This window comes from Gorilla gorilla, chromosome 4, assembly GCF_029281585.2.
Source record: "Gorilla gorilla gorilla isolate KB3781 chromosome 4, NHGRI_mGorGor1-v2.1_pri, whole genome shotgun sequence".
Taxonomy (NCBI): Eukaryota; Metazoa; Chordata; class Mammalia; order Primates; family Hominidae; genus Gorilla; species Gorilla gorilla.
In genome coordinates this window covers 118,292,907-118,309,635 of record NC_073228.2, presented here as the reverse complement: position 1 = coordinate 118,309,635, position 16,729 = coordinate 118,292,907, and the positions used below count along the sequence as shown (strand labels likewise).

General features: G+C 39.8%; 1 protein-coding gene across 4 annotated transcripts in view; it reads right to left on the bottom strand.

Moving 5' to 3' along the window:
- The window catches only part of KCNN2 (potassium calcium-activated channel subfamily N member 2), a 394,236-nt gene that overhangs the window by 34,261 nt on the left and 343,246 nt on the right, over window positions 1-16,729 (bottom strand). The gene's annotated exons all lie outside the window — the stretch shown is intronic.

The following is a 16,729-nucleotide window of genomic DNA, read 5'->3' as shown; positions in this document are numbered from 1 at the left end:
TCACCCTAGAAGAATTTGCTCTAGATGCACATTCTGTGTGGTCATGGGGCAGAGAGGCCCTGCTCTGGTTTCTATGACAGTCAGGCCCCAGACTCTGGTCACTAGAAGACTTCCTTACTTTTCACCTACCATTGGAAAGGACCATCACTCCTTCCCATCTCTCAGATACCACTCAGAGGGCTTTCCTTTCCTCATTTCTTGCTCTGCAAAATATACTGATAATTGCGCGGTACTCATCATCTCCTGCTTCGCTCACGCAGTCCTGCCTTTCAACTCAATTCCCCATCTGTGTCTGTGCTGCCAGGGCTGTGGTGGCAAGGAGGCTGCTCCTAGCCAGAGCCCCAGGATTAGCCCTATATGCAACCCACACTGGGCCATGGCATTCGCTATGCTTTTTTTTTTTTTTCCTGTCCCTCATCCCATGCCAAGCTTCCTGCTTCAAAAATAAAAAATGAAGATTTATCTTACAGGGTATAAGCTTTTCTCCACAATATCAGTAGATCTTACACTCTATCTTTGGACATACAAGAGACCCATTCTTATCACATTTGTCCCTTTGCCTTCTTCCAAAGAAGAGAGAAGCTAAAAAATTCTGTTTCCTGCTACTGTGGACTAAGGAAAGAGGCTCGGGGCTGGAGTGAGTGGAATCCCAGAGAAAGGGCAATCACTGATCTCCTGGAATCAAAGGGAAGGGCATGTGAACAGGCAGCCAGCCTGGTTAGGAGCATCCTGCAAGTTTCTGTGGCAGAGGTGCAGAAATCACCACCGTTCCTCACCCCTAAACAACCTCCATGACCTAGCTGTAAAGTCCCCTCTCCCCAGAAGGTCTTGGTGTAGAGGCTGTCATTGTCAAAAGGAAAGTCATATGTATTCCTAGCATTCCAGGAAGGCAGCTGAGTGCATTTCCCCTGAGAATCTTTGTTACCTAATATATACCTAGGAAGATGCTATGTGATCACTGCTATGCTCAGCCACAATATAAGCTAAGCAGGATTCTGTGGACTGCTCTGGGAGCCTGCTATGCGTATGTAACAGAGCTTCAATGGGAGGACGTGGTTTTCCTTTCAAAATAAAACCCCTAGAAATAAACTCTGGATTATAATCTATCAATAATATTGGGGCTCTCTAGTAAGTATTCCTCACCAAGCAATTTCCTAAAACAGGAAATACATTACCCTATCATAAGAATGGTCTGTAAAGAGAGGGGAGGCAAAAGAGTTCATTTCCTATTCAATTTTTAATTGTGAGATAAAGCTGCTTCTTAGCACAATTCATACACCAATGTGATACACTTAAGAGTTAATGGCTCTGGTTCCATGATGCATATGTATGTACATACCATACTTACTGAGTGTTCACTATGTACTCAGAGCTTAACTTGCATTTTCTCATTTGACGTATGTTGTAATGCATGGACAATCTTTGGCTGAAACAGTTATATTCTTGACTGTCTCTATATCAGCAAAGTGTCCTTAGATACTTAGTTTCTAGACACTTAGAAAATGTGCTTGGTTCCCAGTGAAATCTTCAAGTTGTTTTTTCACTGCCACAGTGAGTGACCAGAACACTATTATTAATATCTAGCTAGGCCAGCCAGGTGTGGTGGCTCACACCTGGAATCCTGCCACTTTGGGAGACCAAAGTAGGTGGATCTCCTGAGGTCAGGAGTTCGGGACCAGCTTGGGCCAACACAGTGAAACCCCATCTCTACTAAAAATACAAAAGTTAGCCAGGTGTGGTAGTGTGAGCCTATAGTCCCACCTACTTGGGAGGCTGAGGGAGGGGAATCACTTGAACCTGGGAGGCGGAGGTTGCAGTGAGCCAAGACTGCACGGCCACTGCACTCCAGCCTAGATGACAGAGTGAGACTCCTTGTCAAAAAACAACAAACAAACAAACAAACAAAACAACCTGCCTAGGCATGTGGTTTTCACAGAGCAGGTAACTACGAAGAGAAGTAAAAGATTTCATACGATAAACAAAGATTTCTAGGGGGTACCTTCATGGCCGTTGCCTGCAGGGAAATTTCAACTTTGGCATGGGTGTGAAGGTCTTTCTAATCTCTTCCTCCTGCAGCACTTTTTATTAAAAATGTTTTTCAGAGTTGGGGGCAGTAAATGACTAAAAACTGCAATGAAAAGCATACACTGGAACATTTAGGCAAGCTAACTCATCAGACGCTTACCTTTAACAAATGCTCAAATCTTAGACAAATTTCTTCCATCCTTATTTGCCAAATACTCTCAAGAAATACATCATCAAATCACTCAATTAATATTGACTATATGCTGTTCGCATTACATTGCATCAGAGACTGTCATCCTGTATTGAAGGGCTTTAAATAGAAACAAGCATCTTTCTAGGAGTTGGCATTTTAGGGCTTCGGATTCAATGATAAATTATCCTTTTTGCTTACAAAATAATAAACCTGCCCTAAAAAATAGCTCAGAATAGAAAAATAACATCTCATACTAATGTTTATGTTACACTCAGACATACATGATTGTGAATATTCAAGATGAGGTAATCAGGAACCAAATTAGATACTATTAGAATAATCTCCTATTTTATTTTTCAGCAACTCAGAAACAAAATTAGACTTTTCACAGGATGATATTATCATTTTGAACATCCCCAGGTTTTTAATCTATGACAGATTCACATCACTGTGAATGATTAATACAATGTTTAAAAATTTTCAAAACATTTTTTATAGAAGTTCGCTTCACATGCTTAGACAATTCCAACCTTCTCTACAAGGAGAACTATTCTGAGAAAGGCATGAAGAAATGATTCGTACAAATTTCAAGTTTTGATCAACATGAATGCTGATTTAATAAAAACACATTCAATAAGATTAAAATTAGTGCAAGGAATGCCCAATAACCTCAAGCTTTTAAAATGAGGACTTTGGAGTTTTGGCATGGACTGCATGCTTCAGAGACAAAGACTGTAAGATCAACTTTAATGTTTTAAAAGAAGCCAACTGTTCCTTTTCTTAGTTTCTATTCCTAATTCATTTCTTAATTCATTGCTGACTAAGGGTCTCACACTCTTTCTTAGATTACAAATATGACAGCTTTCTATAACGTGTGTCAAAGTTCACAGGAGTTATCTTTCCCAAGGAATCAGTGCCTTCTTCCCCAAGAGAGTGACGGCCTCTGGCCTGCGCTCCTGCCTCCCTCAGCACCCGCACACTAATGGCTGGGAGGTATGCTGTTATCCTTCACAGCTCTCTTTCTCTGCAGATGTATTTCCTTCTGCTGGGAAACACGTCCCCCCTTCTCTCTAACCCTCGTTTGTACTCTGAGGATCTGTTTGTGGGTCCCCTTCTCCAGATTCCCTGTAGCTTTTGGTCAGCATGATACTCCAAGCCTGGTTCCCTCTCTGTATCCCAGGATCATCTTGTAGATATCTCTAGCACCATTTGATAAATGTTACTTTGGGTCATAAGACAGGTAATGTGGAATTCACTCATCTAACATACCCTTAGAATCGAAATTATAAAGAATTTGAAGATAACGACTATGCCTTATTCATTGTTGTATAGTCACAGATGCTTACAAAAATATAGCAGGGAAGTAATATTTGAAGTAATTAATGTGACAAAGGGAAACATGTCCTCAAGTTGACATGCCTTGGGCCACATGCTAGATTTTTAGGATCATACACATAGACATATAAAAAGTGGATAAAAATAATTCTTGCTCATCAGTGAACATAAATTGGATTTGTCATGTTACGTTCCAAGATCTGTGTGCAACTTAGAAGGTATTTTTATATCTGTAAAAATAATTCAGTCGTGGAGGTTAACAGCTAACAAATTGTGTTCATTAATCCTTTTCTATTAAATTTACCAGTAATACTAAAAATGGAAAAAAAATCTCATCTCAAATGTCAGCTCTGGTCTCAAGTGTCAGCCATAGTTAGTGAGAAGTATTATGGAGATGTAAATGCATGTGATCAATCCACCATCAGTTCTCTTTCTGGAATCCACCTCTCTCCTGAAATACCATTAAAGTGACAGCAATGCATTTTTTTAAAAGGTGTAAACCAACAAGAACAAAGGGAAATGAAAGGAGACATCAGAGAAGAAGAAACAACACATTGTTATGTCAATTATTGTGTATCTTGCTTTCAGCCAAGATGGAGCAACAGAGAACTAGATTTATACTCTCTCCTGAAACAACTAAAAAAGCAGATAACATATTTGATACAATGGTTATCAAGACATTGGTTATCTAGCAACAAAGGACAGTGAGTGATTCTTGAGAGATGGAAAACAACTGAGCAATACAATGGCCCCCACTTTAATGACTAAAGAGAATCTCCCAGGTGCAGCTCAGGGAAGGAAACCTGGCACTGCCTGGAGGTCTCCCTCTGTTGAAGGACAGAGCTGGAAATCCAGGGAGGTTAAGAATTCAAAAGGGCAAAAATCAAAAAGGAGAGACCTGTACAGAGACACATGCAGAGAACTTCATAGGGTTCTGCTTGATTATTCAGCTGAAAACTCATCTATGTGAAGTGATACAGTACCGCTTGAAGACAGACTGCAGTAAAAGATAGTATATACTATCAGGTGAAGAAAGACTGTGATAACATAGGTATAGTATGCCTAAGTGTGTAAGTGCAGTCATACCTGGGGGATATTGCAGGTTCAGATGCAGATCACTGCAATCATGCAAATATTTCAATAAAGCAAGTCACACAAATTTGTTTCCCAGTTTCTAAAAATGTTGTTATGTGTATACTATACTGTAGTTCTATTAAGTGTGCTATAGCATGATGTCTTAAAAAAATGTATATACCTTAATTGAAGAGTACTGTATTGCTCAAAAATTCTATGGATTTAAGTCTTCAATGAGTCATAATCTTTTTGCTGGTGGAGGGTCTTGCCTCAATGTTGATGGCTGCTGATTGATCAGGGTGGTGCTTGCTGAAGGTTGAGATGGCTGTGGCAATTTCTTAAAATAACACAGCAATGAAGTTTGCCACATCAATGGACTCTTTCTTTCAGGAAAGATTTATCTGTAGCATATGATGCTATTTGATAGCATTTTACCCACAGAACTTCTTTCAAAATTGAAATCAATCCTCCCAAACCCTGACACAGCTTTATCAACTAAGTTTATGTATTTTCTAAAGTCTTTGTTGTCATTTCAACAATGTTCACAGCATCTTCTCCAGGAGTAGATTCCATCTCAAGAAACAGTTTATTTGCTGATCCATAGGAAGCAAAGCAAACTCCCCATACATTCAAGTTTGATCATGAGATTGCAGCAATTCAATCACTTCTTCAGGCTCTACTTCTATTAATATTTCTAGTTATCTTGCTATTTCCATTATACCTGCAGCTACTTCTTCTGTTAAAATTTGAATCCTTTCAAGTTATCCATGAGGTTTAGAATCAACTTCTTCCAAACTCCTGTTAATGCTGCTATTTTGACCTCCTTCCCTGAATCACAGATGTTCTTAATGGCATGTAGAATAAATTAATCCTTTCCAGAAGGTTTTCAATTTACTTTGCCTAGCTCCATCAGCTATAGCCTTATAAAATGTATTTCTGAAATAATATGACTTGAAAGTCATAATTACTCCTTGATCTGTGTGCTGCAGAATAGATGTTGTGTTAGCAGGCATGAAAACAACACTAATCTTGTCCATCTCCATCGGAGTTCTTGGGTGACCAAGTGCATTGTCAGTGATCAGTAATAATTTCAGAGAAGTCTTTTTTTGTTTGTTTGTTTTGAGCAACAGATCTCAAAAGTGGCTTAAAATATTCAGTAAATGATGCTATAAACAGATGTGCTGTCATCCAGGCTTTGTTGTTCCATTTACAAGGCACAGGCAAAGTAGATTTAGTATAATTCTTAACGGCCCTGGGTTTTTCAGCATGGTAAATCAGGATTGGCTTCAACTCAGAGTCACTTGCAGCATTAGTACCTAACAAGACAGTTCATGTGTCCTTTGAAACTTTGAAGCCAGGCATTAACTTCTCCACTCTAGCTATGGAATTCCTAGATGACATATTTTTCCCATAGAAGCCTGTTTCATCTACATTGAAAATCTATTGTTTATTGTAGCCACCTTCAACGATCTTAGCTAGATCACATGTGGACACCTTGCTGTCGCCACATCAGCACTTCCTGCTTCACCTTGCTTTTATGTTATAAAGATGGTTTCTTTCCTTAAATCTAATGAACCAACCTCTGCTAGCTTCAAGCTTTTCTTCTGCAGCTTCCTCACCTCTCTCAGCCTTCAAAGAACTGAAGAGAGTTAGGACCTTGTATGGATTAGGCTTTGGCTTGAGGAAATGTTGCAGCTTGTTTTATCTTCTATCCAGACTACTCAAACTTTCTCCATAATCGCATTAAGGCTGTTTTGTTTCCTATTATTCATGTGTTCACTGGAGTAGCACTTTTAATTTCCTTCAACTTTTCCTTTGCATTCACAACTTGGATAAATGTTTGGTATAAGAAGCCTAGCTTTCAGCTTATCCCAGCTTTTGAAATGCCTTCCTCATTAAGCTTAATCATGTCTAGCTTTTGATTGAAAGTGAGAGATACGCAATCCTTCTTGTCATGTGAACACTTGGAAGCCATTGTAGGTCATTAGTTGGCCTCATTTAAGTATCACTGCGTTTCAGGGAATAGGAAAGCCAGATAAAAGTGAGAGAGATGGGGGAACAGCTAGTTGGTGAAGCAGTCAACACACACAACATTTATCAATTAGGTTTGCCTTCTCTTATGGGCTTGATTCACGGAACCCCAAGATAATTACAATTGTAATATCAAAGATCCCTGATCATAAATCACCATAAGAGGTACAATAATGAAAAAGTTTGAGAAGCTACAAGAATTACCAAAATGTGACACAAAGACACCAACTGAGCATGCGCTATGGAAAAAATGATGCTGATCGCCTAGCTCAATGCAGCACTGACACAGTCCTTCAGTTTGTAAAAAATGCAGTATCTGTGAAACACAGTAAAGTGAAGCACAATAAAATGAGGTAAGCCTGTGTGCCATAAACCCCAAAGGAACCACTAAAGTAACACATTGAAAAAGAATAGCTGATAACTCAATAAAGGATAGAAAATTGAATATTAAAAAAATCCCAAGAGAGCCAGAAATAAAGGAAAACAAGAGATGGAGCAAATAGCAAACAAATAGCAAGAGGAGAGATTTACATAAGCGTATCTGTAACCACATTAAATATAAATGGTCTGTGTACCCCCAATTCGAAGGCACAAATTGTCATAGAACCCGTGGAAGTGTCACAACTTGGAGAAACCAAGTACCACAAAATGTGTGGATAAAGTCCAAAGCTAAAACCAGGGGAACTGATTGAGTGTAAGTATATAGAATGATGGATACTCATGTACCTGCCCTGCCTGGTATTAACAGACAACTCACAGGAGATAGGTTCATTCTCTGGGGATAGACTGGATACTCAGAGACTTAGGGCCCAGCCAAGGGCAGAAGAAATGTTTGGGGCCTTAAGTTCAAGTTTCTAAGCTGAACAGTAGCATTTCTAGTCTCTTTCCTTCACTTCCCATACCTGACCCTAATATTAGAATTTGATAATACAGAGAAAGAATATTTTTCCCTGGAGAAACAGGACAACTTCTCAGGAAAGACATTCATGTATTAATATCAAGAATTCCCTAATGAAAAACTCAGCTATCACCCCACAGTGATTGTCATCAAACAGTAAGCCCTTACCCTTACCGAGCTTCCAACTGGCTTCCAATTGCCACTCTTAATACGAGAGAATGGCAAATGATCAGCACATACTTGAATCTGATTTCTATAGAAAAGACACAAAAAGGAGAGAGGAAGAAAGAAAGGAAGGGAAGGGAGGAAACAGAACAAACCTGAGATGATGTAGAGTGATGAGGGGACAGGACTCCTGAACTACGTAAATTATACTACAAAAAGGCTAAATAAAAACTTTACTATGCAGCCATAAAAAAGAATGAGTTCATGTCCTTTGCAGGGACATGGATGAAGCTGGAAGCCATCATTCTCAGCAAACTAACACGGGAACAGAAAACCAAACACCACATGTTCTCACTCGTAAGTGGGAGTTCAACAATGAGAATGCGTGGACACAGGGCAGGGAACATCACATACCGGGGCCTACTGGGGTGTGGTGAGAAAGGAGAGGGACAGCATTAGGACAAATACCTAATGCATGTGGGGCTTAAAACCTAGATGACGGGTTGATAGGTGCAGCAAACCACCATGACACATGTATATATCAATGTAACAAACCTACACATTCAGCACATGTATCACAGGAACTGAAAGTTAAAAAAAATTGCATTAATAGGAAGAGGAAAAGTGGAATACAACTATACAACTCCAAGTTATGATGAAAAAGTAACCGTAATACACTTAGAATGTAAGTTGACAGAAATTTCCCAGAAAGCAGAAAAAGACAAAAAGAGAAGGAAAGAGGAGAAGAAAAAAGATACATTCTCAGACAATTAAAATAGAGGTTCCAACAACTATCTTTCCAGAAGGATAATATGGACAGTGGAAGAAAAGAAATAATGTTCTTCTATTTCTTTGACTGGAAAACTGGAAGGCACACATCTATCTCTAAAGGGAAGATTCTACTGAGAATATGTATACGAAATAAGAAATGACCTAAGTCATGGCAGATGACTGTAAATTTTTAAATACCAGGAATAAAGAGAAGATCTTAAAACGTTTCTAAGACGAGAAAAACAGACCGAGCTAAATATTCAAATGCTTGCCTCTAACATTATTTGTTTTAAGTAGTGTGTATGTGTGTTGGGAGGAAAAGAGGTAGGCAATGCATCTCTTGTTTTGTAGAGGGTAGGGATGAAAAATCTGGGAGTAGGAACTGAGCAGGCATAGATCAGGCCTTCTCTTTCCTTGGCTTGCCCACAAAGTAGGTGTATGGGGTTTTCTATGTGGTAAGCTCACCTGGGACACAGAGTGACTCCCTCAGTGTGAGGGTATACCTACGACTTTTTTCAAATTCAGTGGTAAATCAGCAGAACATTAGAAAGCCCATGTGGCTGTAGGGCAAGTGGTGGTGTCCAAATCTGTTTAATTTCAGTAACAAAGCTGATATTTCCGTGTCCACCAGCTGGAGGCTCAGAGAGATGCAAGGAGTCTGATAAATGGTCTCCTTCCAAATTGCAACTATGTGCATGTAGTTTTGATTTGAAGTAAAGGCAAACAAAATAAGTGCTTCAATTAATTAGAACATATAAGCATAAAAAGAAATTCAAAGAAGGTACATATCTAAGTTCAAAAGGAAAAGAGCTGACTGCCAATGGCTCAGAAAAAAGAGCTAACATGTCTCTTACTTGTTGCTGATATTCACACGTAGCTATTCACTGTAGCTGCATATTCACCTGTAGCTGCATACTGGAGCCACCTGGGAAGTGTTAAAAGGAATCCTGTGCAAAGCCCCATCCGTAAACAATGAAGCTGAGGTCTCCGGGGGTGAAGCCATGGCATGGGGATTTTTTAAAAGCTCGCCAGATGATTTTAATGTGCTATCTAGTCTGAGAACCATCAATTAGCTTTATTTCAGGAGTTTCTCATTCAATAACATGGTGAACATCTACATGTAAAGAAACTTTTGGAGGCACTGAGAATATGTAGATGAGTAAAAAATAGTAAGCGTTCATGAGAAGCTTAAAATGTGGTAAGGGAGAAAACTGGTTGCAAGGAATAAGGTAATATGCAAACTGTAATAAATGTGAACACCAGATGTAAAGACCTACCAAAGAAAAATATATGCAACAGATTGAAAATGATGACATGAGTGTCTAATAATGTTCCAACACTGACACCTAAAATTACAGTTCTAAATTCAAATAAAAGGTGAAATCCAGTAAGTCCAAACACTTTAATAAAAACCTCCCTAAGTGAGGGTGCTCTAAAGTATAAATGCTGTAGTTTTATGTATGAAACTACTCTCTCTGGAACTAATTTATAGAACGTATGACAATGTAAACTGCCCCAGTCTATTTGACGTTCTCATAGTCCCCTCCTTGCACTCCTGTTTTTTCCCTATAACTGAGTTATGAAAACATAAACATGGCTTTAGGATCTTGAGGATTTCAATACAGACTTCCTTTAATATTAGTAAGTAAACAAAGAGAAGCAGCAGTGGCAACAGGCAGTATAATGCTGCTACATCTAAAGCCCAGCTTTAATTTAGGCAGGATTCCATTTGATTTTTTTTTTTTTTTTTTTTTTTGAGACAGAGTCTTGCTCTGTCACCCAGGCTGGAGTGCAGTGGCATGATCCTGGCTCACTGCAAGCTCCGCCACCTGGGTTCACGCCATTCTGCTGCCTCAGCCTCCCAAGTAGCTGAGACTACAGGCACCCGCTACCATGCCTGGCTAATTTTTTTGTATTTTTAGTAGAGATGGGGTTTCACTGTGTTAGCCAGGATGGTCTTGATCTCCTGACCTCATGATCCGCCCGCCTTGGCCTCCCAAAGTGCTGGGATTACAGGCTTGAGCCACCACCTCCAGCCTTGAATTTTTATAAATTATATAATTCTTTATTGACTCTAAAATGCCAAAGTGAGTATTTTTACCTTGATTTTCTTTTGCTCCTTTGACTTTGCACATTTGGAATGTTTTCCTCTCTTCTTTTCATTGAGAAAAATGTCAAAGCTAACCACTTTTCTCTCTCCCTGTGTGTGTATGCGTATGTTTGGTGGGGCACGGTTCTGTAAAAGGTCCAGTTTCTTTTCATGCATTAACCTTGGCTAATGACAGTTTCATTCACACTTGGGATATAGACAACTTACTTTTTTGTCTCCAGACCATCAGTGGCTATGTTCTAAGAGCATAAGCTTACTTTAAAATAAAGTTCAAAGTCCCAATGGGAAAGAAGGGAATGATAGAACATACACAAATTTTCAAACTTGAAGAATTACATTTATCATGTTTCCCTGAGATGACAAAGAGGTTTTGTTTTCTAAGTCTATTATTCACTATGCATTTACATGTCATATTGGAATAAGTGACTTCAGCAATGACTTATCTGTCAATAAGTTAAAAGTCTCAAATCTTACACCTATATAACTTTCACTATGTTAAAAACCTATAAGAACACAGACGGTATCACTAATAATTTCCCCCAATTTATATATTATTAGAAAATTACATTATTTGAAAATACTACTGAGCAAAACTATTTTATGTCCTTATTTAAAATGAATTTAGGTCTAAGCTAAGAAAATTATAAACAGGTTTCTGATATATGTAATATCCAGTAGGTCAATCTGAAGTCAAGTGGGATGTAGAACAGTGTTTTGTTAAATGCGTAACAGATACACAGCATCCCTGGCCCAAGGCAGCAACAAGAAAAAAAATTCTCCACTAATTTCCATAATTCCCCTGGAGGCGGTATTACTCCTGTTCTGAACCACTGGCCTAGAGTTTCAGGGCCGCTGGGACTCTAGTAATGGCCATCAGACAATCTGGAGCTGGCTTCATATCAACACATCTGGAAAGTAGTGAAACTGGAAAATCTTGGAATTTGGCAAAAATGCCTGAAGAGAATTATATTCTCAAGCCCCTGATACTTTCTGGGAAATCAAAAAATATCAAAATCCAGAACAATGTTTTAACCAGGACTAGCATTTCTGACCAAGTTTCTCTTTCCTCCTGTTCCTTTTCTAACTTCCAGACCAGTGGATATTTAAACATTGTGGGGCAACCTCTATTCATTCAGCTCCTGCTGTGTGCCAGCATCCTGTGCACACTGTGAGCTCCTCCAAGAGGAAACTGGAACCCCAGCAGACAGATGGAGCCATGCTCGACCAGGCCCAAAGATTCCCTTACCCAGAAAACCGCTTTTTCAAAAACACTTAATCTAATCCATGTCTGATGTGTGCCAGGCTCTGCTGATAGCAGAGAGAGCATGTTGACAGTGGCCTGGCAGACTCTATTTTTAGAAGCCCCCACCATGATTTTCCATGATGGGTAGCAGCCAGCTGACGGATGCACGGCACCTCAGAGGCAAAGAACGGCGTGGCGGGCAGTCACTAGGTGGCAGTGCCACACCAGTTTATCCCCACAGCTGCTCTGCAGAGTTCAGCCAGATCAGTGCTAGAGGGCTGTGAGGTGATGTTGTGGGAATACCCTGCAGGGAAAGCCCCCATTCTGGGCACCCTGGAGAGGGTGTTCAACATGAGAAACAGAAGTCATGGCTGAAGCAAACAAGTCCCAGGCCATTCCTATGCCCAGTAGCCCTGGGGCGTTACCAAGAATTTTAAGGGTTAAGGGCTCTTCTAAGGGAAGAGTGCGTGTGTGTGTGTGTGTTTGGATGCTTACTCTATTCTAAATCCAATCTAAGGTAGCAGATCTAAGGAGGCAGCATCTGTACATTACACCCCTCTGAGATTCTCAAGATCAAAGACCAGATCTTATCTCTTAAATCTGTAAGGAAAAAAAAATCCCTGTGGATATTTTTAACTAGGCAATGTTGGAAATGAACCTGCATTTGAAGATATAAAAGTCAGGGTCTTGTTCACTTGCTCTGAGACAAGAGGCAAGGAGGGACTGAGCTGGCTTCGGAGGTGCTGCCCCACCTCTTGTTCTACGTGACCCACAGCAGTGCGTCCTAATGTCTGAGCCTCGCTTTTCTCTAAGAGAACAGACTGTCTACCTCACCAGGTGGCTGCGAGCACGGAGATAACAAAACGCTACCCAAGTCCTCATCAGTGTACAGACTGTGTGCTCTACATTCAGCAAGTTCTCTATTTACGTAAAAGTAGATACAAAGAAAAGTCATTACTTTTGGAAGCGGGCCTTCTTGCACAGAAGCAAGGTGACATACCTGAGGGCTGCTCAGAGTATGCGCAGCTTTGGTTTTGCTCCCTTCTACCCTACACTACGTTTTGCTGCCACTGCCAATGAGCACAGTAACTAGTATGATAAAGAGTGAAAAGAGGGCTGGAGAAGGAGAGGAGGGAGAGGAAGAGGTTAGTCAGAGGTCTCTTGGAAAGGCAGAAGCAACATGGGGTGAGGGTACAGCAGGCCACAAAATGAAAGCAGGAAGAAAGTGGGAAGTTCAGTGACAAGAAGTCCAAATGAAAAAAGAAAGCTCACGATCGTTCTGTGCCATTTCATTTTTGGGCCCCCTCAGCTGCCTCTCCTCCTACCAGCACTAGCACTTCAATCTCCAGGGTGGCAGGCCGAGGGAGGACGTACATCTCTATGTCTAGTATCAGTCACGTATTCCTGAGAATTTTTTGACAGGGCTTCTGTTTAGGGCTCTCAGTCAACTGAGAAAAAAATATGCACCACTGATCCAAATCAACCAGCTTAAGGTGCCCCATCTACAGTACGCAGTTATCACAAATTGATTCTAAATTTTTAATTTTCAAAATACAGCAAATGAAAATTCCTACACAGAACAAACAATGACAAGAAGTCTTAGCCTCCAGCACTTCACAGTTTCAAGCTATGTTTCTAGGGAAGAAGAACATTCCTGAATGTCATTGCATTATTCCTCGGAGAGAGATAAGAAGCAGAGTCAGAAAACTGAGCCACCAAACCCAGCGAGCTGAGAGAGTTCTCAGATGAAGATGATTCCAGACAGGCTGAGGAGAATGAGCACAGATTTTCTGGGAAGGTCATTTTCAAGGTTTACCAGTTAAATTTTCCCACTTCAATTCGAAAAATTAGTCTTAGAATGCCTCCTAATTGCACCTTGCTTGATTCAGTATGGGCAGCTAAAATATAGACTTCAATGCCAAAATGTCAGGAACTGAATTAAAACACAGGTCTAGGTTCATGCAGGAGGAGCACAGTGTAGTGAACGAAGCTGTCTGAAACTCAAACCATCACCGCTAAGACCCACCAGTCCCCTACTCCATAAAGGCTTCTGAACACCCTTGTAGAGATCTGGAACTGACACAATATGTTGTGTTAAAGCCAGAAAAATATTTTTATACAGGCAGAAAATAAGAAATGAAGGGAAGAAAAGAAGAGTTGGGTAACAAGAAAGGAAGAGATAGGGGAGCTGAAAGTGAGAAAGTGAATAAAAGAGTGAAAATAACTGCAAGTAAAATTTTGTAAACATATAATGGTTGGAGAAAAATCACTACATAAATCATGAAAACCCCAAAACTTTCAATGCTAGCCAGCCTAATTACTTAAAAAGCCAGCCTTGTTTTCCAGCACTATCCACAAATAGATCATGTAGCTTTCACTAGTTCCTATAAAGTTTCCAACTAATCCAGAAAAAAAAGGTGAAAATAAAAAGGCAATTCAATATTATTTCATTCTTCTTAAATATTAGTATTTTTGGAATTTAAAATGATAAAAATGCTTCCTGGTTGAAGGTTTTCACCTGTAGAAGCAAAAAGGAAAAAGTGCACCTTCGTAAAGTGTGCTACATACTCAGCTCATCAAAATACACTTGTAAAATGACTAGCAATGACAAATACAGCAGACATTTTCCTGAACAGAATCACAATTCCGGCTCACTAAATTGGTGTGACGAACTTTTTTTTTCCCCCATAGGTAATGCAGGAATCAACAGGATGGAATACTGCAAAGGGAAGCTTGGAGAGAGAATAGCCTCTGCACTTTGTTTTGCAGTTAACCAAAGGCCATCAAGGATCAGAATTACAAAAATCAAACAAACCCATGAGCTTGAGCTCAGTTGTGCAATGTTTGTCAGTCATCTCTCTTCAAAACAAGCACAGGACATCTTCTTAAATTCTACCTCTGTTAAACTATACTTCCCAAACATGAACCTATCAAACCCAGAGATATTTCCTTCTATTAAAATAACCAAATTAGGCTGATGATAGTCAAACTCTTAGCCAAATACAATAGCTGGATCTAAAACCATTCAGTTCTCAGTGCAGTGAACTTAAACGATAAATGACTACTAGGCAGGTGAAAGTCAAAAGGATCAAAACCAGCTTTCTCCTCCATTCTACCAATCAGGCTAAGAATTACTATGTGCCCAGCTTGGTAACCACAGGGGTGCTCTAGAGGATATAAATAAGTATTTGCATGTGTTCTACATAGGCTTTGAGGAAGCTTATAGGAAATATCTGACCTGGAAGCATATTAGAATAGGAAATAGGAGCTGCACTACAGCATTGTTCAAAATAACTTTCTGCAAAAATAATGAAAATATTCAATATCTGTGCTGTGCAACACAGTGGCCACTAGCCACATGTGTCTACTGAGCACCTGAAGATGAATACTGTCAAATGAGGAACTACATTTTTAAGTTTATGTGATTTTTAATAAATTAAAATTTTGATTGATTGATTGACTGAGACAGAGTCTTGCTCTGTCACCCAGTCTGGAGCACAGTGGTGTGATCTCGGCTCACTGCAACTTTGACCTCCCAGATTCAAACGATTATTCTGCTTCAGCCTTCCAAGTAGATTGCAGGCAATTAAAATTAAATTTAAAAGCCAGGTGTGGTGACTCATGCCTGTAATCTCAGAAATTTGGGAGGCTGAGGCAGCTGGATCACTTGAGGTCAGGAGTTCGAGACCAGCCTGGCCAACATGGTGAAACCCTCTCTCTACCAAAAAAATTACAAAAATTAGCCGGGCCCAGAGGTGCATGCCTGTAATTCCAGCTGCTTGGGAGGCTGAGGCAGGAGAATAGCTTGAACCTGGGAGACGGAGGTTGCAGGGAGCTGAGATCACACCGCTGCACTCCAGCCTGGGCAACAAGGCGAGACTCTGTCTCAAAAAATAAAATAAAATATAAATTAAATTTAAATAGCCGTATGATGTTATTGGCTGCCATGTTGGACAGCAAGGACCAGAGAGCCAAGTTGTGAGATCCACAGAACACATATATAAATGCTTTCATAACATGGCTATTTCAATTTAGCCATTAAGATTCACTCCGAACTTCCTCTTTGCCAAAGTAAAATAGCACACAGAAGATATAATACCTTCCCCAATTTCCAAGACTTTATATATACATATTTGACACAGTATTCTATGTGCTTCTGTCATTTGGTTATTTTGTTGTGATACTTCTTGGACAAGGAAAATAAGTCGAATACTTTAAAGAAATGAGTTTAGACTCATTTTTGTGTATTAGTTTACTCAGACATGTAGTACTCCCCTAGTTCATAGGAAGACTGTACCAAGTACTGGGGCCAGTGGAGGAGGCCAATAACCTCTATCCAGAAATTCTGACATCCACAAGAAGTGAAGAATTATCCTGGGCTTCACAGGCTTGCAAAGCACCCTTGTTCTTCCTATTAAGCCTATGCTGGTCACTTCCCGTGATCCTGCCCATACTGTGGGAAACAGCTGGTGCCCAAGGTGGGATCCACAAAAAGGTTACTGCAGGGTAGATGCTTTTGGGATGCATTGCTTTCCAAATCAAACAACTAGAATAAAAGAGAGTGTCTCTCATTACCCAGTATTGAGATTCTGCTCACCTGGCATGCTACTGAAGAAATAACAGAAGCAAGGCTTAATTTATACATTTACAAGATAATTTTATATATTGTTTAGTGATAATGTATATTGATAGCAATACTAGCAAACTACAGGAAAAAAGTAACGGAATACATATAGAGATGATCTTTTTATTACTTTGTGTATTTTGATGCATGTCAAACATTTTTAAACAGATGCTTCCAATGGTGTGACTATTTGTGTAGCTACTTCGCTTACATAGAAATAGTTTTAAAACACAGTGTGAAGAATAATGCAGCCAACTAAA